Source organism: Colletes gigas, unplaced genomic scaffold, assembly GCF_013123115.1.
Source record: "Colletes gigas isolate AHSC1104 unplaced genomic scaffold, ASM1312311v1 Colletes_gigas_Sc00031, whole genome shotgun sequence".
In the NCBI taxonomy this organism is placed as follows: Eukaryota; Metazoa; Arthropoda; class Insecta; order Hymenoptera; family Colletidae; genus Colletes; species Colletes gigas.
The window spans coordinates 1,415,930-1,439,981 of record NW_025106660.1 but is presented as its reverse complement, the minus strand read 5'-3'; positions in this window follow the sequence as shown (position 1 = coordinate 1,439,981).

The following is a 24,052-nucleotide window of genomic DNA, read 5'->3' as shown; positions in this document are numbered from 1 at the left end:
AACTCGAGATCGAGAATCGAAGCGCTCGAGTATTTGAACTCTGGGGAAAAGGACGATACCGTGTCAATGTTTATCTACCATCGTCTCGATCCGTGCCCCCGATATTCACGAGGAGAAGCTTGCTCCAATATCGTGTGTAACTCGTTACCAAAGAGTGGCTAATCATGGATTATGATTTGGGCGATGTTCTCTCGCCCTTTCGCCCCGAACGAACACGGAGTTGTCGGTATTTCGAAGTAGAGACGTCGGTTGGCAGTCGAGCACCCGATCGTTCGGATTCGATCCGCAGGCAAACGGTGGCGCCGATCGAGCTGGTGCTCGTACGTGTCAGGCGTAACGCGCTTTGGCGCTGTGGGATATTTTCGAAGGCGAACGATAGAGACATAAAGAAGGGACGTGCGACATCCTGCCCCGCGGGCGGGCATTGGCGAGGTATAAATCATCCGCGCGAGGGATTGCATTTCAATGCCGCGGGCTGGGCAGTGCAAACCGCGCTCCGAGCGTCGATACGCCCGGATGGACTGGCTGTTCGATAATTAAGTCAATCGAATTACTGTTACCGGCGCTAGTAGTAATATCTACTTGCCACTTCTTTCTTTCGATAGCCTTACGGTCGAGCTAAAAATTTCAATAAAAATGGACGACGCGTTGACGACTTATTGACACATCACTGGCGATAGGTCTTTGCTAAGAAAACATTTCACCTAGTAATAATTTTCCCTGAACTGACTTTTGGACAAACTATAAACGAGCAATGGAGAATGTATAAGGTAGGAACAAGCACAAATGCCTGAAACATCGACAGGAATTCGTGGCGTTATTTGTATCTCCCGTATATCCAAGTATTTCAGTAGTATGAACGTTTCAAAGACAGACAGACTTGACGTCGATGGACGATCGCGTCGCTCGAAGTCTACTCGCGACTATCTCGTTGACTACCTCGCTATTTTTTACACAATTTGTACATCTTGCTAATGGGTGTTCGTTTCTTGAATAGTGCAGACATCGATCACAAAGCGCGAAGGGTTTTCAAAGTCTCAGTGTCGTTTATTTTATTAACGCGGCGAAATAAATTCGAGGAACAAATGGCCGTTGGTTCTATTCGTTATCTATTATTCGAATAAAAGTTTGCCCATCTCTGCTGTGTATGCGTCGCGCGCATCGTCGTGTCGGAGACGCGCAACCCTCGTTACAGATGCAGGGAGCGCGTATCCGGCAAGCCTCCGTACCAGGACGACGACGAGGAGGGCCAGCTCTCGGAAACTTGACCCAACGAAACCCCGCCTCTCCTTTCGTCTCGTTTGCAGTGCTCGTCGGTGTCCACCGGTTGCACTGACTCACCCGTCGATTCGCAGCCGAAGGGAATCGCCAAGCACGAAGCAGAGCGGCGCCCCGTTCATCGCGCGCCACGCTTTGCATCCAGACGAATACTCTTCTAGGCGCACCTGCCGCGTCGTGACCCACGTTCCTCGATTTTCCCGACGAGAAAACGGATTAACCGATCCTCTGTCCCACGTCGCCTTTATTTTCGAATTCAGAAGCCAAACGAGCCGAAGGTTCTTGGTATACACAGCTGCTGGTCGCGTTTATTTATAGCTATATGTCAAGAACAACAGGGACAATTAATTGCGTACGAAAGTTACACGATTTGAAAAATTACATCTTTAGCTTGTACATTGGTAAACTAGAAAAATTAGAAATGTAAATTTATGATTCTCAATTTTGGAGGCTCCGAAAGGGCGGGTGTTCCAGCCACCCTGTTTGAAAATGGAAAGTCTTTTGTTCGGTGGTCGTGCGACAGGAAGGAAGGCGATCGCCAGGCGCCGGATTATGACGTCCTCCGGCGGGCTGTCTCCCTCGAGATCAGTGGACCGAGGAGATCATTCCGAGGTGCGGTTACCTGGTTCGTTCCTCTGATCCGCGCGCGTGGAACGGCCGATAAACGAGCGGTGTGGTTCGCGGCCAATGGCATAAATCTCGGTTCGCGCGGCACGTATGTGCGTGCGGTACGAGCCACGCACTGGGCGTGTCGCACGCAACGCCTGGCACGTGGATAGCTGGATACGCATCGACGGGTTCTCTCGTGCTCGTATGAATCGACCGGCTATGCGCAATGTACGCTGTTGCACGCATTTACACGTATTTTGTTGTCGGTACCGCTGGCGCCTTCGATCGAGGAATTTCAAAAATGGCGACCAGGAGAGCCTGGATCGGTGACCGATCATATTTCGAGCGATATCGACTCGCTGCAACGATGACGGTAACAAGAAAGTTGGTAACCTCGTTGCTAAATCTTCTTGGTATTTTTTTTGGAAGTATTAAAACGTCGATGCCCTTTGTAAACGCGAATACTTCAAATTGCCATCGATTAAGACGTCCACCTGTGGTTGTATTGTCGAATCGATGACTTGGTAGGATCAAGGGTGAGATTGGTTTGGGATCGACGGGGGCGGTGAAACGTTCCCCCGGCGGTACCTTTTCCCGTTCGTTATCGTCGTTCGTTCATTGTGATGCGAGAGCGAACGTGTTCCGCGTCAGCGAGGCTCATTGCACGCGAGAGATAATACATCGCAGGCACCTGGTTAAGAGCGGAGCGCGTAGAGCCGTACACGAAGGGTGCGTAATGCAGCTCTTCGTGCCAGGGGACGTGACCAGACGCGGAGCGTCCTGTGTCGATGAAGAAGAGGCACTGGACTCGGATGAGTCAGTCTCTTAGAATGTATGGTGGCGTCGTGGCCGACGGTCGCACGGGAATACGAAACGAGCGTACATGAAAAAAAGAGGGATGTGGCAAAAGAAGCGTACGGACGCCGTTGGTTTCTGCTTTTGACGCAGCCTTCCCCTCCGACTATCCGTTTGATTCCCCTGGACGATCCACGGTTCTCGTTCCGCCATTAATCGTGTTTGCTCCCAGTTTGCGATATTAGAGTTTCGAGCGCGGAATTTTAATTAGTCGAAATATTAGGTCGTTAAATAATCACACGAACCACACCTCCTTCGATTTCTGCCCCTCAGAAAACGTTTTCTTGACAGTGTTCGATACGCGTTCGAAGCTTTAAAATGAATTGGCAAAAATGTCTGCGTCCTATAAACGAAAGAGTGGAAACTTTCACTGTTTCGCGGACATACTGTGATCAGTCGAAACGGTTATCATCGTGATCGCTTCGCATGAGGTTTTCCGGAAACATATTGCGGTCAACGATCGGCGAGCCGAAGCGTCATTACGATGAGACAATACCGAACAAGCGAACCGTGATCGCGCGTCGCCGGGTGAATTATTAGATGACCGGGTGACACGACTAGATTCGCGTCCGTTCGCTCCGGAGTTCGATAGAAATTTTATCCGCGAACAACGAATTAAATTTGCTTCGAGCGCTCGACGATTGCGAGCCAGGGAAGAATGACCTAACCCAACCTGACACTATATGTTTACTATGGCAAACCAATCGCCTATGCCAGAGATGATAGTTCCCGTAATTCGCGTCAGCTGCTCCTCGCTTGGCCTCTCGAATCCCGGCAAGCGTGGGCCGTTCTCTCTTTCGCCATCCAACCAGACGCGAAATATAAAAGTGAATTAGGATTACGTCGGTTTATCCAGCTCCGTGGATCGTCTTCGCGCTAACACACGCGTGCCTGATAGTACGGAGATACCACGTAAGTCGGGGCTCGCAGGAACTGGCTTGAAAAATAACGAGAACGTTCGGGGTAATCGATGGGTAGAAAGTATTAGATCAGTGCATAGAAAATGTCACTTTGCTCGACCAATATTTGCTTTTCACCGTGTTTATTGAATTATTTATTTAATACCTTTATTGCACGATAACGGAACACAGAAAGGAAAAAGGTTTGTGCCACGACTGGGCAGGGATCAGCAACGTTTTACTACCTGAACCTAAGTAAAGAGGAAAAGATGTTTGCAACCTCCGAAACATCCATTCTTTATCAAGCTGATAAAGCGTCTGACAGCGTCTATCGCGAGACTCGATTCTTTACCTTGTCGGTTGTATTTTAGGAAACCAAATTTGTAACAAATTTTATTTGAATACCGGTGGATTAAGATTCTCGCTTGGACGACGTACGATCCATTTTGGAGCGACATCAGATTCGGTTGCGGCAACGTAATGCATCGTGACTGGTGGCGAACAGAAGAACGTATTTTATGAAGTCGAAAGACGTTTCGATTGACTCAATTAGGTCGGTTCGAACGATTTTTTTCGGATCGTGTTCGGTATCCTGAGAAATTGGCTTTGATTTACGCGGCGTAATAAATTATTCCCGGCTAAAAGTGCGCTCGCGTAATAAATCCCGAGTATCGATTATTCCAACGTGGGTATCACCGCTCCTATTATAGAGCGTCTATCTCACGTTTCGTAACATCATCGGCGGAATGTGCTAATTAGTTCGAACGACGACCTCGCGCTCGTGCGTCTCTTTCGTGCGGAGATTTAATTGCCCGGCCGCAGATATCGCGAATTCAACGAAAAAAAAAGGTTATTCGTTAATTAACCGAATGTATCGATCTTCGTTAGAGAAGAAGGCTCTGATAGCTCGATATCGAACGTGTCGACCCTGGCACCTCGCCACGCACGGCTCGACGCGGATTCGATTTCGTAATCGACATCTTGAACTTTTACACGAAGACACACGATCTGCTAGTCGCAGAAATGAAAATAAGGCAATAATGCCTTCGTGATCGTCGTGCTGCACTTTCTCATACTATTCCTCGTACGACTTCTGATCCGTGTCTCTGTCTTTCCCCTTTTTCATCTCGTTTATTTTCCCTACGTCTTATCTTTTTACGCGGATGTTGCAACGCTCGTGTCGGATTCTTGCCCGATCGACGCAGGTCGGGGAAAACACATAAACAACCGGATACAGGTGAACAGAAATTATGGAAATTATAGATATTCTGACGCGATATACGTAGGTCTTACATTAATAATATATTAATATATTACGTTATACAAAAATGTGGTTGAAATGTTCGACGCGACTCAACGTGCGGGGTTTCCTAGGACACGTATGGAAACTGGTGGCGCTCAATTAAAGTCGTTCTCAGGCGGCGCGGCGATTGGATTAACAGGTGGATTAGGTTTCTAAATGGCTTCCTCCCACGGTTCGCTTGTTCCTTTACACGGGCGACGTGTATATCAATTTTTGTTCGCGCACGCATCGGACGATCGTGGGATACACAAGCGTGTGCAATTAACCGCGCGTAGAAATCCCAATGCGTTAAGCGACCCGGGCGAAAATGAAATGTAAATATTGATGTGTCGCATTACGCTCAAGTCCGTGTATAATTGCGCCACGATCCGAGTTTGAAGTCAATGAAATTCACTATCGTAGTACCTCGATGACGCGCATGTATATTCAGGATCGTTTATGCAAAGTGACGCCAATAAATATGCAACGATGTAAATGTCAGATATTTGTACCGCGTTTATGGTCGCGTCGCGACGTTGGTAACACCGGGCATTCGTTAGATTTCCGAGTTAAGGGGACTATTATTTCGCGACACCGGATACCGATGCAAACACGCGGATCTCCCTTACATCCTAAAAACACCGAAGACGTTGGGACATCGTCCAAAGCACGAATATTTGTCGACAGTGGCGTAGTGTTTATCTTTGGCTCTAATGCTCGTACGCTATTACACAGGTCTAAAATACGATGGTATTTCTAATTTTTAAACGAAGAAAACCACCGTAATGTAGAAGGAAATAAAAAATTCGTTTCTATTCGTTATTAAATTTTGGTTCAGCGAAAAAGTACCATCGCTGAGGAGAAAGTGTTAAAACTGTAGAAAAATTTACGCGGCGCCCCAATGTCAGAAAAAGGGCGGGTAACTCGTTAAGAGTTTCTCTCGGTTTTTGCCCCAGCTCCAGATTCTTCCTGTCTCTGAATCCTGCTCGTCAAGTAGATCCATCTTCCTGCAGACAGGAGCCACGTCACCGTGGACGTAATGGAAATTCAAATTTATTCCCACTGCCATTTGCGCGGGACGGTTCATTAGCACGGTCTGCAGCGAACAGCACGCCTTTAACTACCTGGACGGTTCGCGCGGCGATAATTTAATTATTACGTTAGATTTGCTAATTCGCCTTGAGAGGGTGGTACCGTTTCTCGGGACTGCTTTTTCCTGGGGGTGGTTTAAGTAATGAGCAACAGGCTCCGCCTCTCTTCGACGGAATTCACTCGAGTCTCAACGACCCACCAGCGTTTCTCGCGGTATCCGTTTCCGCTTGCCAGCTCGCGCGTTCTCCGTCCCTGCCGTTGTAATTTGCATTTCCGATCGAATTAACCTTCGATCGATAGCTGCCATTTTCGCACGTTTTTTACATTCTGTGAAATCATTTTCTACGCGCATAGGTGTCTGTTGACCTCAGCGAATAAGCTACTTCCAATATGTAAATAATATTCAGTCCGTGCGTTTGTTACCGCGCAATGGGAAAACTGCCGGCGAGATCGCGAAATTTGGAACGGATCCATAAGCGTTTCGTCACACCTCGCGGTGCACGGTCGTTTCGGTCGGGGATCGTTCGCGGATAAATCGGCCATGCATCCGCGACGTTGGCCGGTTGCGTGCGCGTAGATCTTCCCTCGTTGGCCGATCGAAATTATGCGAGGCCAGTTGTTACGTACGTGCGAACGGAGCACGGCTGAAACACTGTTCCCGGTGTTCAGAAAACCGGGTTATATCGTAACACGTCGATATACAGCGCCGCGCCGCGCGGTGTCTCGCGCGGAATATGTATATCGTTATTTCATAATGGCCGCGGGTGGTGCGCTCGTCGCATATCATCGGGGCGAGTTGCGAAAGAAATTGGCCGACCTCGTGCCGCGGGAAGCAAACGTTTCGACGCGACTGGTAACGACCTGGTTTGCCATTAGATTGGACGTCGGCCATGAGTCACGGGAAACGGAGGCTAGCCGGCCGCGAACGCCCTGGCGAAAATTAATTATAACATAGACGGCTGATTAATGACCAGATAAACATCGGCTTTCGGTCCTTGTTCATGAATAATTCAGCCAGGATACGCTTCAATTTCTATATGAGACGTTTACAAGTAATAACTCAAACGCGTATTACTGTAATTATTTAAAATCCTCGCGCGGCCGGATTGATTTATTTACACTGTAACCGCGACACCGTGTCGACCGCAGTTTTCTGGATCGCGAGCATCGTTGTTCCGCCTTCGAATTCAATTTCGACGTCTCGTAGTTCATGGTACCCTGTTTCAATTCCTTCACGCAAGTGTCAGTTATCTATTCGTTATCTAGTTTTAAAACGTGTATCGTTTCCCAGTGTTCTTCACAAATGGCGGCCAGAACCGACAACGTTGTTACTCGAGTGCACTCTGAACGATATCGATCGACAAAACGCTGTCGCTGGCAACGTTTTCAACCGGCGCTTTCCTAACGGCGGGACATCACTTTTCCCGCGACACAGTTTACAATACCGAATAAAAGCAAATTGCTGTGCGTACTGGTCGGCCAACTCGCTCTCGCATGCGTGCGGCTTACAAATGCCCGACGATGGCTCCCAATTACGTAAGATTATGACATCTGTGACACAATCGTGCACACGCGTGTGCGTGACGCCCTCCTTCCGTGACGGTCGTCGACGTCCACCGACACCGGCGATCCACCGTCTCTCTCGTTCCCGTACATTTTTCCCTATTTTTCGCAACTTTCCGAGTTTTCCAGCGCACGGTTAATTGCCACCGGCGACGCTAGCTGTTTTCATCGCGAATGGCTTCGCGACCGCGTTGCGCCGTCACCATTCGCACACTTATTTGCGTGTCATCTCGTTCGGCATATCCTCTGCCTAGGGCTTTGTCATTCTATTGTGACTCCGTCGGTTTCGAATCTTCCGGTCGTTCACTCGCCCCTCGAATCGCCCGTTTCGACAGATTTCTTGCCAAGTTGCGACGCAGTTAATTCCGAATTAATCGAAGCAATTTCATAGACAACGTTTCCTGAGAAAAATGAAAATTTCTGCGACAAAAATACATGACATGTTTAAAATTACAGGCCAAAACTGTATCATAACATTTAGGCTAATTCTAAAATAAAAGTGAAGATGATTTTGTAATTATTTTGAGCAATGCATCGACTAAGATTCCGTGCAAGTCGAGCGTTGGCATTGCTAACGTCGAGAGAGTGTTTTGATATTTCCGATATAGGTGTGAAACCGAGTAGAAAATATAAGGAAGCTCGAACAACTTTGTTCCGCTCTGCAGCATCGGAAAGAGTGCGACGCGGCTCTGACAGGCGTTAAAATCACTGGAGAGCGTGACGTTCGAATGCACCAGATGCACATCGCGTGCACTGGGCGTTCATGATTGCAAATTGCGGGAAACGTTCGAGGCGGCATCCGGGGCTGTCGCGGAGCAACGTCGCTTGATTTTCGTTGCACATTTTCGACGCAGTGACGCGGAAACTACAATTTCCTTCGACTGTCAAGTAGTTGGCGCGGCGTTAAACGTATTTAAAATCTTTGGCGCGCTAGCGATTACCTTATAAATAGGAAGAAACGTTCGCAGATTAACGTGAATTTATGTAACAGTGTGACACGAACCTATCGATAGAAAATTCGAAAGAAAACCAGATATTTCACGGTTTTCTTCCTCGAATTTACGTAGTTACGGTTTTAATCGCCCCGCTGAGTTATTAATCGTCGCGGTGAGAAAAATCAGCGTTGCTTTGGCAGCGTTTTGCAACGTATCCGCAACAGGCGTAATTGGATTCGAGCTTAATACATTTATAATGCAAAGTTATTAACCTAACTAACGTATGATCGCCGCAATTACGGGGCTGTGGGTTTTGCAGGCTTAACGAGCGATCTTGAGAAACCGCGTTGCCCTGACGAAAGCCGCTGACTGGGCCGGTCGTCGACGCCATGCAAAGGGCATCGCTTCTTCGCGCCAACCAATCGACAAATTTTACTCGTTATTTTATTCGTTATTAGTCAAATGAGAATTTCATTTTACGATCGAGAATTTTATACTCGAATAAAATTTTGCCTGTCTCCGGCTCGCGCCCGTAGAACGCGAAGTATTGGAATGTCGGTGCTAGTTACGCAAAATGCCCGCAGAAATTCTGCAATTTAGATTGCCGAAGAATTTTGAGCGACACGTTACGTTATTCGAACGCATCGCGAACGTTGAGGCAACTTCAGCGACACGAAGGCGAAGCAAAGCATCGTTGAGGTTGGTTTTGTTCGTTCGGGTCTAACGAAAGGTTCGAGACGTCGAAAGGGAGAGATAAAAGAGCTCATCGGCAGGCCACGGACAAAGAATATGATTTCGTTTTCATATTCCGGGGGCGGGCGTGGCGACGAGCATGGCAATGAGCCTAAGCAGCCTTACGACCGGAAGCGAGGGAGGCACACGCGCATCCGGCGATGCGAGACGTCTACGCAAGATACGATCCTTTCCACCTTCTTTCACCGCGCGACGAGATTTCCTTTGGATCCGAGCGATGACTTGAAAATTGAACAGCCACCGTCTTCGGACGTTTTCCTCGCGAAAATAATTTATATCGTCGAGGATGATCCGTTTGATAAAAATCAAATCGTTTATCTTGTCTCGTGGCTCAGAGGTTGTCCAACTTTATCTCAGAATAATTTCAAGTAGAACGTTTTTTATATACAAATAAAATCTTTAAGGCGTTTATCCGGGGATGTTACAAAATGTTTCGAAATTACTGGTCTGGAGCGAGAGTCGGCTTTGTTTCTGGTCCATTTCTCTTGAGAAGGTTCGTCGTGTTCGCCTCGAAACAGCAAAGTTTTGTAACACCGAACATCATCGCCGTGGGTGTGAAGTTAATTTCGTCGTCGCCATTTGTATGCGTTGAGCGTTCGCCAAAGACCGAGCCTTTAAATCAATGAGCTCTCTGTTTAACCGCGTCGCGTGTTCCATTTACATTACCACTCGAAACGTTCGCAGAAATTCTTGGATGTTGTTGTTATTGGACAAATTTAATACGGAGGTAAATTACAGAAAATTGTTTTCCACGTCTCTCTTTCATTTATTCTACAGAAATTTTTCAGTGTTCCTCGGTGGATTTGAAAGAGATTTTCCACAGTAGTCGGAGGTATTTCTATTATCGCGCATCGAAGACACCCGAATAGTGTTTGACGAAACGAAGATTTCGTTGCAGAGAGCTGGAAGGAGACGCTCGTCGATCGTTCTCGCGTGTTAGGGGTGATTCACGCCGGTTCTTCGACATCCAACGAGATCCGGATACGGCGGTAGAGCCGATTTCGTTATGTAAGCAACGGAGAAAATACCATGGTTCTTGCAATTAGGGTTACCAATAGGAGACCACTTCGATCGCGTGCCAGGAGGAACGAAGCAATTCTTATTGCTACAATATAACAATTGCGCCGACCGCAGGGAACGACCGTAGGATGCGTGTTGCAATTCGCTTGATACGTGCATCCGTTGCTTGAACTTTTCCAATCAAGCATTTACCAGAGGATTCGTGTAAAAGCGTTTTGTTTCCCCGGGAGTGTTCTTGCTTCATGGATAATCGATGGCTACTTTGTCACGATTTCGTAGAAAAATCTTCCAAGTTCGCTTTCGTCTCTTGGTTCACGCCGGCAACCACTCAAAACTATTCCCCAACTACGACCACAAGAATTTGAAGTATTCGAGTAAAGAAATACAAATTTATTCGTTAAGTTTAAGCGCTCGTGTAAAACGATTCCAGGATTATTTTATTTGTCACGCGAGCCGATAGATCGTCCGCGAACGAAATGACAGAAACGAATTGGTTTACGTTGTAAATGAGTTGATAAATTATTCCAAGGCCCCCGCAGCCACCAAAAAGCGTACGTTCTTTTAAAAATCGTCACGTCTAAGGGTAACAGTCGAAAAGAGGTCCTGCGGTTGGCTCTGCATTAAGAGTCTGTTCGTGGTGCAACGGGAGGACGCAGCTACTGTGCACGCATAATATGTAAATGTATCGTGCCCCGCGCGGACTACCAGAACGATTTGCACCGTGCGAGATGGCATTAGGAGAAACACGGTAACACGCTGACACGCGTGTTGGGCCCCGGCACGATTTATCTGGCGGTAGTCTCGCGTCGAAAGGGCCCCGTGAGTACCGTGCATCACTTCGTTCCTCGCAACGAAGGCTCGAAATCGATGCGCGACGGTGAAGACGGATTCGAGTGATAGATTCCCCGGTCGCGGTGAAATATACTTCGCGTAACGTGTGCATTGCACGCAGCGTAGGATTCGCGAGTCCTGGAAAGGATGCGTCACCGGCCATTCCAATGGATTTCCTGTCTCGGGTTTCGGGGAAACGGCACAGAAGCTCTGCTCGTCCATCCAAATGCATTTTTATTTTCGCGCGTCGTTCGTTTTCGCCGTTCTGGTATCCAAGATTTACGGGGTACAACTTTAAAAAAATTATATATTTTAACCTCTTCCCTCGAGGTGGAATAAGTCCTCCAAATTTTCGAGGCTCTTGTCGATATTAGATTTGGATCACCCGAGTAAAATGGTGGAGAATATTTATCGTTGGACGGTAGACGAGGAGCATTTAAATTCGAGTATCGTTACGCGCTTCGTGGCGCCAGGCTCTCGGCGCGATGGTGTCGTTGGAGGCGTAAGGAGCTCGGCGAGAGAAAAAACAAAGGGTTCCCTAAGGTGCTTAGCCACCTGTCACCGGAGTCGAAAAGCAAGACCAGTGGCGACTCGTGCAACGATCCCTCGCCTCCGGTCTGCGCGTTCTTTTTCGTTGGCCCCGTCGCGTTCTACCGTTTCACGGCGCATTCAGCGGAAATATTAAAATGCCCCGGCGAGTCCTGCACATGACAATAAGTTCTTCGCGCTCCGGACGTGCTCTGGATACCGGGCGTTCGCTCTTAAACTACCATCCGCGTGCACGTAGACCGTGGCGGTGTTCCCCTCCTCGTCCATTCTTCTTCCACCGGGACCATCTCCCTCGACCATAATTCGTCGGGGTGTCCCCGAGGATTGAAATGCACGCGGTGCACATCCTGTCCGGGAAAATTCAAATGAGCCACCGTCGACCGTCGTCCCCGCGTCGACTAGCCGAACCAGAGATTTGGAAATCTGCCCGACAATCGTCCCCGTCGAACAACATAGAGGATACTCCGCGATAAATGGCCATGATCCGCGGGAGGGGAGACGTTGATCGGTCGAGACGCATCTGCGTGTTTTACAGTCTTTTGGTTTTAATTTTTACTCTCTGGAGGATATCCACGTACGAACGAGATTCGATGCCCCGTCGTCTAAATGGTAGTTAAGTTTCTTCGAGAAACCTGGCGTTATGCGAAGGAATACAGAACGGTATGTACTTTTACTCAAATGGAATGCCGTTCGTGTATATATAGAAAAATAGTAATAAAACTGTGGGATACGCGTTAATAAAATGGAACTTGAAAAATAAAGCAAGAGAACGCTCGAGAGCGCGTGCAAGACTGATAAACCAAGTTCAGGTATAAATCGTAAAGATGCTTAAAATGTCAGGATGCGATGAGGAAAATTAATTAACAAGGAAATCAAACCAGTTTTTAGTACTAAACCGTATTAGACGAGGACTCCGTGGTAGTTATATAACGTTGGAACACGTACGTTTGTCGGAAACGCTAATTAGATATACGCATTAGCGAGATTGACGGGGCAAATATATTTTTAATTGGCAGTCAATCATTATTATTGCTCCGGGAATAACGAAATTTCGGTTATTGGGGCGGCCTGCCGATCCGTAATAAAGTTTTAAAGTCTTACGAAACTCCAACCTCCGACCAGTAATTTCCGTCAGGCTATACAACATTATTTGTCAATATTTTTATTAGAGTTACGAAATAGTCCAAGGAATCAAATTTCAAAATTTAAAAGAACGTTCGTATTCCTAATTTTAACGCAGTTACACATCGTCGCACGAAATAAAATTTTTCAAATTCACGACTTGTAAAATTGACACGATTAAATCGTCGATCTACGTGTTACATGGATTTATTGATTCACTGGTCGTTGCAACTTACATATATGAACAAAATATTGTTTTCAAAAGCGCGCGCTTTTTGCGTTCAGACTCGCGCGTGGTGGCTGCGCGCCCGTGGGCGCCATTTTGAGCGCGCAACACCGCGTTCAATTACTTGAACTTCCTACGGTTTTTGCGAATACAGAACGCAGCTGGTTTCGAGTTTCGCTCGAATCTCGATGACTGAAATACGAGGAAAGGATTACAAGTTACGGCGTTTCGAAACATCCGGTAGAAAATCGGCAGCATAAAAGCAAGTACTTTGTTTAGGGATCGAACAGCTTCGGTACCGCCGATTGACAAAGATTCTCCGCGGAGTCCCCCTTTAATCCGCGCAAACCTCCGTCGAACAGCAGCCTTCGTTGCTTAGTCGATCATTACTGCGTTACGTTTCCTGTCAAGCTACCCATTTTGTTCCAAAGCTGCTCGTTAAGTATAACAGAGAATCGAGAACGTTGTACCCGCAATCAGGATCGCTGCTGCTCGGTTGTTTCGATACCTAATACAGAAGAGACGATAATTAAATTCTTTCGCAGAATAGATTAGTTAATTGTATACTCACTGCAAAGTTCGTTCGAATGTCACCAACGAAACGCCGTGCACGAGTGGCAAAGTTCTGAACGCACTTGACTAGCGTGTCCGCTTCCTGAAGATTTGGACACTTTTTGTTATTTTTGGCAGCGTTTTTCGAGTTAATGGCACTTTTCAGGCTTGCCTCGTTCGGTTTCGTGAAGACTACTGTCGGAGGCTGCACTGTAAATCCCTTCGTCAATGGCTGAACCGATCTGAATATTAAACATTACCATTTGAAAGTTAGGAAACGGTCGATATGAAAATATGAGTTGTCGAAAACGAGCCTGTACCCGGTTAGTTGAAAATCTTGCAAAATTCGAAAGACTCGAAATATTAATTAGACCACGAGATATCGTTCGCACGATGATAATTTAATATTTGTTAGAAATCTGTTAGGCCCGTACCTGGTCTGTACATGTTGTCGTACGCAAACTGCCGCTAAGAGACAAAGAGCGTACATCGGGTTCTTTACACACTGAATGGACATAATCGGGCGCTCGCCAGCACCAGTTTCGGAGGAGAATTCACTTGAATTTCGCAATTTACTTAAATTTTGGGGTCGCAAAAAGCTTTCGCGTGGCCGAATGTGTTTTTCCCAGTTTTCGTTTGTTAAAGAAACGAACGTCGCTTGGCGATCGATGGCTCTCGATTGCTACGATCGCGACCGCCGAACTGTTTCGCGCCAACTTTAAATCGAACTTGTACTGTTTTTGCGGCTATTTCTAATTCGATCGTCGACAGTTCAGATTTTACGACACCGCTGGTTTACGACTGGCCTCGATACTCGCGCTGTACAGGAAAGAATACGTACACGATATCGCGGGTGCGCTCATAGCCCGTGGATGGTCTGCTCCATTTAGAGGAATATCTCAGTTTTACAGAGCGCTCGTATTATCCGCGGAAATTGGTTCCAGCGAACGCGAGGTCAGGGAAGACCGGACCGACGCGAGGATCGCGTGCAGGACCGACTACTCATCCACACTCACGTATTAAACATAAGTGCCACTTACCTATGCCTGATCCTCACGAGCCGCGAGCATCTCCGACTTCTCTCCTCCTCCCCGTGTTTCGTTGTTGCTGCGATCCCTTGGGCTGCCCTTGTTGCCGACTCCGTTACGTTCCGTCCTTTCTCGTGGCCTGGCCCGTTCCTCTTCGTGACGATTCCCGCGAAAAACGGAGTCCCACCGCAACATCAAGGGCAGTCGTCGGTACCGTGGAGGTTGCCTCGGCGCAACTAGTTTGTCAAGATCTTCCGAGGTAGTAGTTTGAGCCTGAAGGAACGAGTGATGGGAGATAATATCAGGAGATTAGATTATCGTCTAAATTGGCCTATAGCGTAGCTATCCGAGTCATCTGATACTGTTTAAAATAAGCAACACTATACGAGTACGACATGAACCGACGTCTATATACTCGGTCTCTACGATTTGTTAACATAATGGAATTCTACAAAGCATTCGTAAATTTTTTTATTTTTTAACCTAGCGTTTATCTTTGGAAAGCTTAGTCGTTGACGAGAGGAAGAGGAATCGCTGATGAGTAACGTGGGAACGCGTCGAGGGTGGCGGATCGATCGGAACGAAATTCGGGATACGATGTCGCGATTACGCGGAGCATTGAGCATTCGAAGCCGCTTTACAAACGGTTATTGCGCTCCTAAAGTGCTACAAAATTGCACGCGCGTCGTGATCGCGCGAGAGATCTATCGCGAGCCGAAGTGGGGGGCGGGGGTGGAAGGGAGAACGAAAACACGGTCTCGAGGATCGAGAGTGTACCGTTCGATCTTGAACCGCGCGAAGGAGTCGGGCAGGGAACGAGAGGCGCGAGGATCCCGCGGATGGCTCATTTTCACCTGGGATTACCTTTGGCACACAATCATCCGCCATTAAGGCAGTCTGCAAAAATGTCGAAAACACCGGAATATCCCTTTACACGGGGCAGAAAAGGCGATCTCGTGGTACGCGCATAACCCGTCCGCCTCATCGGGTATATCACGAATAGCCCCGTGATCTCGCGGCATGATCTTTCAAGATCGGGAGTAAGGAAGATGGACGGAGGCGGAACGATGGAGCGAGACGGGAGGAGAAAATCAAACGTTGTGCCGGGGAAGGGAATGAACCGAGTGCGAGAGAAAGAGAGAGAGAGAGAGAGAGAAAATAGCCGGTAATGCGCGAGAGCGAGGAAGAGTGGGAGCACCAACGAGTGCTAGATCTCGAGCAACGATCGCAGATCATCTTCCCTCTTCGAACGGTCTCGTCCTCGATCCTAGAGTCGGAGGCGGCGGGGGCGAAAAGTACGAAGCGCTGCGCCGCCGTCGCTCCCGCCGCCGCCATTATCAAATTATTCACTCACACCGAGCGCCATCTATCTTCGGGCAGCGCGATCGTAACGTGTTATTATTTGATCCTCACTTTGTTAGCGATCTGACTCTAACAGCCCCGCGATATGTACCTGGTAGATCCTGCTCGGTGATCTGGAGTACTTCTCACGATCTTCGCGCCGGCAGCTCCGACCGACGCTTTCAGACCGGCCAACCGCTTCTCGCGGAACCGTTGCACGGTAGAACACCGGCTGGCTTCGTCTTTGTCGCACGAAACGGATGGAATAGAAACTCGCCGGGATCGTTTAGGCCCGGCGATCCTCCGACGATAACGTCAGGATCCTCCAGCGAGTAACTTATAACGATTACGGTCGTGGCAAATTTTAATATTCCGACGCGGTGATGGAACGGATCGCGAATTGAAGCTGGAGAGATCGACGAGTGATACAGCCGGCTCGCGAGGAATTGTTTTAACACGATTCAAAAATTTCGCAACCGTTCCGTCGTTGGTCGTCCAATCTGGCTTTCGAGGCGGTGTATTGCAAGTTTTGGACCTTCGAGTGCCGTAATTCGGGGTCCATTCCTACGGCTGGTCTTAATCGCGCAGGGGCTACTTAAAGTTCCTTATTTTCATATTCCTCTGGCAGCTGCTTGGAAGCAGGTGTAGGTTCCGGGGATTTCCAACGCCAGATAGTATAGTTGGGAACGCGGGGGTGGAATCGACAACGGGATAGGAGTGATTGGTACGAGTGAAAATAATTCTCCAATTATGCGAAATCGTAGCAGCGATGGTCGTCGCGATCCTCCGCGTGAGGGGATTTTCCCCGGACGGGCGCGTAATTTAAGCACTGGTACACACGCGCGGCACGGAACAGTGCACAATTATCTGTATTTATACCGTCCGGCTGGCTCTAATTGCCTTGTGTAATTCTCATAATCGTAAATACACGCGTCAAAAGGTGTTGAAATCCTAGCACGCCTCGCGGAGCCGGGCTCGATAAATAAATCACGGACAGCCGAGATACGTAATCTAATTCCGCGATATGGGTAGCGAGAGGCTCGAGCCGACCTCCGAGTCTGCCGTTCTCGGTGATGGAGACAGATAGTTTATGCAGAAGACGTTGAACCTAACATTTCAGGGATCAAGGTGATCCTACCGGGTTTGCTTCGAAATGGCATCGGGCGTTGATTGCTTCTCTTTCGCGTCTCACGATCGCAGCGGCTGATTTCGCGTTAACGCGCGCGCGGGCAAGATTATTTCCCGAAGTCACGTGAAGTTGATACTCGTACGGCGATAATGACTCTCCGCGTCGTTCCTTCCATTTGGTGAATCATAGATAGAGCGCCGTTTGATGCTCGGTCTCGCGCCTCTATCTCGGAACAGATTTTTCGCGACTGGCTGTGGGAAACTATTCAAAATAGCCAGGCATTCGATCGAGAGCAGCCCTCGCGCGCTAGCATTGTTTCGTAGGGAACCTGGCTCCGCGGCTTTTGTAACAGCACACACCTCCGTAAATTCTCGAAAGATGACTTTCGTGCATCACCGCGAGGAAGAACGGTGGAACGGTGGAACGGAATGAATGGGATTTCCCAACGTCCCGACGAGAGGCGTCGAGCCTCGTGGAAGAACTTGTTCTTGGCTCTCGATACGGCTCGCGACTGTCGCTAATAACAATGAACGTGCTGTAACTGGTTGACCCGCGGCGGGGAGGATAGGCTCGATAGGATGTTCTTGTTTGACTCGCGGAATACTTACACGCGCTAAAGAAGATTAATCTGCGTGTTGTCGCTTGTTGGCCATCGCGCGGAAAATCCTGTTTTCGAACCTCGATGGAGCTCACCAGGCAACCTGCCAGAGATCCAACTTGCCACTTGATATTATTTACGATGCTAAACGATAGATACCCCAAATTCGAACGATCGTCAAAGTAATTCGGTCGTGGAAGACCGTTCAACCTCCGAGAAATTATTAGCCACGGTGGGAGTCAGTTACTGTTCCGGCACAAACGTTTCTAACGGACTCGTGCGACTGGCAGCTGCATCAAGTCAACGCCCAGGCTCTTTCCAACGCACCTGATCCAGAAGCAAGCACGGAATTCCCCAGGCCTGGCGACTCCCCAAGGATTTTAATTCCAAAACCGAGAAAACGTTACGCAACTTGACACACCGATGAAAAAAAATAATGATATAACTTTGTTTCGGTTGCAACGATCGTTTCTTCCCCCTGCTCGAGGCGGGATACGTTTCGATGGGACCACGCGTTGCGCAAACTTTTCGCTCCAGGCGCGCGGCCGTAAACTTTTCATTCCGTTATCGTCGGGCGTCGGGGTCAAAGGACGCGCCTCGATTAATTTCAATCGACCAAGTTTCACCGACCGGGATCGCGTTCCATTCAAATCGATCTTCGGAACGGCAGAAGCCGCGCTTAATTCTAAAACGTTTCTAACGATCTCTCTGCTTGATATTCCGCCGGCTTGCGCGAAATGGTGGCTCGGACTGGCGAGTGTCCGGTCGTTTGTCCAATTCGATCACGTAGCGTTTTAACGCTTTACATTGAACGCAGCGCGTGCTCTGTGTAGAACGGCGACTCTGTCACGGGCCGATACGGATGTGTGTAACGAGCGTACGCGTAGGAGTGTGGACAGCGCGAGCGCGCAAACGTGCGTGCGTACGCATAGAGACGAGTCGTGGGTGTCGAGTTGTAAAACAAAGTAGTTTCCAGGGGGACGTTCCAGCTCTCGTCGGAATTTATAGAAGACACACGTCGAGGACGTTCGAGCGCGCAACCTTTCGGCGCCGCCGTCAGAATTACTCCTAGGGCGCCATTAACACGTTCGTTGTCAGGTGTACGGTTGATTTAGATCTGCCATCGCGCAATATAACATCGTATCGCGTGCTTTCTCGATTGCTCCCGATGTTCCAATCGCAATCGAGCCTCTATGACTGCGTGTTACCACGCGCGACACGATAGATCGGTATTTATTGGGTGTAGGAAGCACCACGTCGACTCGAGTTACCTTGCAATTACGTTGTCAACGTCAACGTTTCATTTAACACCGAACGCTGTGAATTTTTTATAGGGTTCCACAGTTACGGACCGATCTTCATAAATTATATTTTCTTCCAATCGGTGATACGACGAGGGGTCAAGTATATTCTAACGGTGGTCGTTTGAAAAATTCTTGGGGTACCGGTCTCTAATCGAGGATCGAAACTTTTGCGCGAAACGTTCGCGGCATGCGTTCCACCGTCATTGTCAGCACAGTCCGATCTGGAAACCGAAGTTACACAATGCAACCAGCGCCGTGGTAACGAGCGACTCGTTGTCAAATGTAGCCGTGCCGCGGCGGTTGTTTATATTCTCCGAACGATATGCAAATCGGCGTCGACCTATGCACCTAGAAAGTGTATAATTACCGCACTGCGGTATTTTAACGATATGTTAATTGTGCAATCGGTGTCTCATTGTAATTAAATTAGTAACTGCTGCGTCGCGGCGTACGCATGCCGCGCCGGCGTGCTTTGGAATCCCGAAAGGAGTCACGAGACTCGTGAAATCGTCGGACGGACTCGTGACGATCCACCAAGTGATCGGTCTGGGTTAAAAAAACGCGTAGGAAAGATAGAAAACGAATAATTATCCCTCCCGCGATTCGAATTTTCCGAAACAGAGCAATCTGAATTACCGGAGAAATCTGGTAATTTACACTGTGGAAAATATCGTGGACTTTTTATATAGAGAGAACGTTACGTAAGATTAGAAAGTGCTTCAGAATTACCGTTGTATATAACTTTGAATAATAATTAAAAAATTCCGTGTCGGTTATTAACACTAGATTTACGGAACACGTCGAGTTCCAGATTCTGTAATGGAAGTTAAAGAACGCATAAACGTTATTACTGCAATATACATGCTAATTGACGCGACGAGTTTCGACGAAACTAGCGTTAAAATGGCTTCCGTCCAGCTAGATCGACGACCACGCTAGGTTCAAGTGGATCGACGCCGTAGAACTTTCGTCTTTTGTTCATCAACGGTGGAGAAGAAGAAAGCGACGAGGCGATAATGTCGAACGACTCGGGCCCCCGGGACCTGTGCCCGTGAAAATCAATTGATATGTGTCACGATGCTCCGAAAGCTTCCTTGAAAACGCACCGGATGCGCGAGGGGGTTCGCGGCCGACAGGCATTGTCTCGGGGCTCCCTCTTTCATCCGACCGACATGTCGAATGCTGGATGCATATCAATTTATGCCCCATCTCAGAATTCACTCTCCGCGCGCCGGGGACCCTCTTTCTCTCTTCCTTTCTCTCCTCCCTTTTCGTACTCCCGGCGCCTGCTCGACGTCCGGCGACGCCGTTTCCTTTCGATATCACGTATGTTCTTGCGATTCCCCCGTGTACCGTCCCCGCGGCGCAAGTAAATCGGTTCTGGTGATTCCTGGAATGGAAACGATCGTCGCGAGAGAATGGAATCCCAGAGGAAACATCTTACCAGGCTTCTCGTACAAGAAACGAACATGATTTATGGGGAAATTTGTCGTCCGACTCGATTTGTAATTCAGTTACAACCTCCTCGAGAGTACACTCTTTGAAACCTTCGGAACGTTTCCGGTGATTACGACGCTCCCGGTAACAATTGTGGAGGTCCCGTCGGGGTGGTCCAACGTTTGGATATTTTACGTTCGAGAACAGGAAAGGTGATTCACGAACTTAGTATCTTAGTTTATCGATTATGACAGAAATTGTTCTAAACCTCCGAGTCCGGAATAATTCTATTCTGATTACTTCTCTGATATTCGCCGCGCGGAATTAAATCATCCCTCGGCAGCGGCAAAACACAAGGTGCTCGGGCAAAAAGAGACGTTCGTACTACGTGACGCGGCGAGTCGCGCAATTAGGCCGTATGATTGATTAACGAATCGCTCGCGGAATAATGATAGAGGAAGCTTCGGGGGGAGTGCGAGAGAAAAAGAGCGAGAAAGCGAAAGGCGGGTTGTACAGCGTCGTGATTTGGAGGGGCGGAGGGGTGGCTGGCATCACGGCGCCCCTGGCAGGTCCATCAGTATGCGTGGGAGTCGGTGGTTTCGAGGACCAGGAAGTGGGTGTTGCTGCACTCCATAATTCACCGAGCGTGCGCTCGTGGCTCGGCAGCCTCCGTGCGTGTGCGCGTTAAAAGAGGCGCGTTGTGTGCTTCGTGGTCCACGATCGAGGCGGACGTATCCGGACGGATGAAGACGTTGGCGCTAACGTTTCAAGAGGCACCGTGGAAAGATACAAATGTGGCCCGCGAGGCCGTGTACGCCCGCGGTTATAACAAATCGTCCGGTGCACATACGCGAGCGCGTCTGCGTGCGTACGCGTCCCTGGTCGCCTCAGAGCCGTTAGCCCCTCTATCTAATAGATCCAATTTCATTATGCACTTTCGAAGATTTACTATTACCTACTCCACCTGCCATTCAATGATCCGACGACCATATATCTGATACGCCGCGTGGCAGTATCGCATCTCCTTTCAGGCATCGAAGTCTCCCGCGGTCGTACATTTTCACAACCCTCGTAAACAAGGTCAACGATTGTTACGATATCACATGGATTTTTTACAGAAGACAATATCAACCTTACGTTTCTCAGTTATTTCACGTGTTCGTTGCTGTTCTTTGTATTCAGCAATAACAAATTTAACATCGACCCGTAAGCGTCGAGCAACTCCCCTTTAATTAAAGAAATAATCACCAAGGCAGGGGGGGCGTAATCGCGATGGCGGGTTGCTTCCGCGCGGAGTCCGCGAAAGCTACTCGGAACGGGCTGAACCCGATTTAGCCGTTGTCGATTTTAGTCGATTTTAGTCGCGGTTTAAAAAGTGTTTCGTCGGAGAGAGGATCGCATCGGGCTGTAGAGAGTAAGGGAGATGAAAATGAATAGAATGAGCGGCTTCGATTCGAACCGGCGGCTATCTGCGATCGTACCGGCAACCAATTACGTTTCATGAACCGGAAAACGTTGGGTCGGGACGTATTCCACGGTGGTGCCGAGCGGGGCTTCAAATTATAAATCAGACGATAACCCCTCGGCTCTATGGCTTTCCGTCTCCGTTTCTCCGGCTGCTGCGAGGAATCGACGACGGGAGAGCAACAGAGGCGGACTTCGCGGCGGATCGTGAGGGCTTTTAAGCTCATACATCACCGCGTGGGTTACGCCTCTCGTATTTGCTTAGTCGTGCGATCGGGCAGGCGCGGATAAGCGCGGAGATGAAACAATTAATAATCCCCACGAAGCACACCACCGTGGGCCAGATGTTTCCTCCCCGCGATCTGCCTCCTCGCTCTCGTTTACTCTCCTTTTCTCTCTCTCGCACTGTTCACCTTGCGTTACGCCCTGCGCACTTATTTCTGGGATATTCTCTCTCTTTTCCATTCTATTTAGCCCTATCTTCTTCCTTTGCCTAATCTGCACTACATTCGAAATTTTCTTAAATTGAAATGTTTCCAACAAACAAATTGCAAGCATCCCAGAAGTGATACCAATGGACTCTCCGTTTCGTCTCCCGCCGCGCTTGTTCCGGTCCCCATCACTGCGAGTTCTTTCCGAGAGTCGCGACGCTATCGGACCGGAGAGATTTTGTTTTCGACGTGGACTTTCACCGTGTCTTTCCATCTCGTTACGACGTTCGGGCACGTTTCCGCGAGGACACGATAGCAACTCCTTCGGGACACCAAGAATTGCATGGTTGCGCGAAGAAACACGCGATACCCCGGCCTGAAAAATTACGATACCGCGGGCTGTATCCCAGCCTCTGCGCGGGATATCTTAATTATCGGGCAAAAATTAATTACCGTAACGCCCACCGCGTCCGTGCACTAGAACGATGGCGGCGGGGACTCCCGTAGGGCATTCGTGGGAGTAGAGCAACGCGCCAGCCCGACGAGATCGCGCCATGAAATTTTAGACCGGACTCGAAGCGATTCGTCTTCTCGCTTTTTCTCGTCAAACGACGATCTTCATGGCTCGTATTGCATTTCAAATCATAATTACATTAAAGTTATGAAAAGAAGCCATTCGAATTTGGAGCGAACGTCGGAGTGGGACGGAAGCGTAACTTCCCCACGCTGTCCCGGGAGCGGTGCTACTTTTTCGAGCGCGACGGTCCTCGGAAAAAATTTCCATAGGTTCCGTGATATCTTCTAATTGCGGCGACGTGCTTTCCAATGGCCGGCGGCGACGCCGGTATCAGCCATCGCGCGGAAACTCCGTAAAAGCAACGTTATATGAATGGATGATAAAATTCCGTGTCCTTTAGTGGCGCGCGAGCGAACAGAGAATACTCTGGCCGTTTCTATCTCTCTCTCTATATCTGTTTCTGCGGCTACCGCGGGAAGGAGATTCATTTCCAGATCCCGGGACGGTTGCATTCGTATGTCTATGACCCGTATCGGGCTATATCGTATCGGTGAAACGCACGAGAATTATTATACAGCGCCGAGGCGCTCGTTTGCTAGCCGGGCTTTCGTGGAAGCGTATCAGCGACGAGGCGGCACGAACGCGGAGAGTAACACGAGTAATTTCAGCGATGGAAACGGGGCCCGGCCACGGTCCCGGGTGGTGTGGGAGTCTCGGCTGTTTGGGTTCAAAGGTTCGCGATTATAACATTCCGGGCATGCCGTTTCGTGTGCATCAATTCGGTACGCCAGTTCCCTCTTTGCGGAGTTCACAGCCGCGTGCGCGAGCGCGGATCTCCTCTGCTCCTTCGGCTCCGTTTCTTTCCTTCCCATTCCTCCTCCTCTTCCGTGCCGACCCCGTTCCAAACGAACTTCCACCGCATCACGCGCTCCTCGTGCTCTCCGCCAAGAGAGAGCAGGGCGATCCTTTCCAGGAAGGACCTGCTATCCGGGAATCGGTAAACGCTTCATTTTCCCCGCTCTCTTTTCACCGCCGGTTTGTTATACCTCTCAGCTTTATCCCACGTATCCGACGGCGGGGTCAGTTTCTGATTCCTTCGTGGTCGCTGCCTCGCCGTGCCACGGGGGAAACTCGAGGAGCCCGTCGCAACGATTAGCAGCCTCTTCAGGGTCTATCTTCGAACGCTTTACATTTTGCAGTAGCTTTTTAGAAAATCGAAAAATATTTACTATCTTTA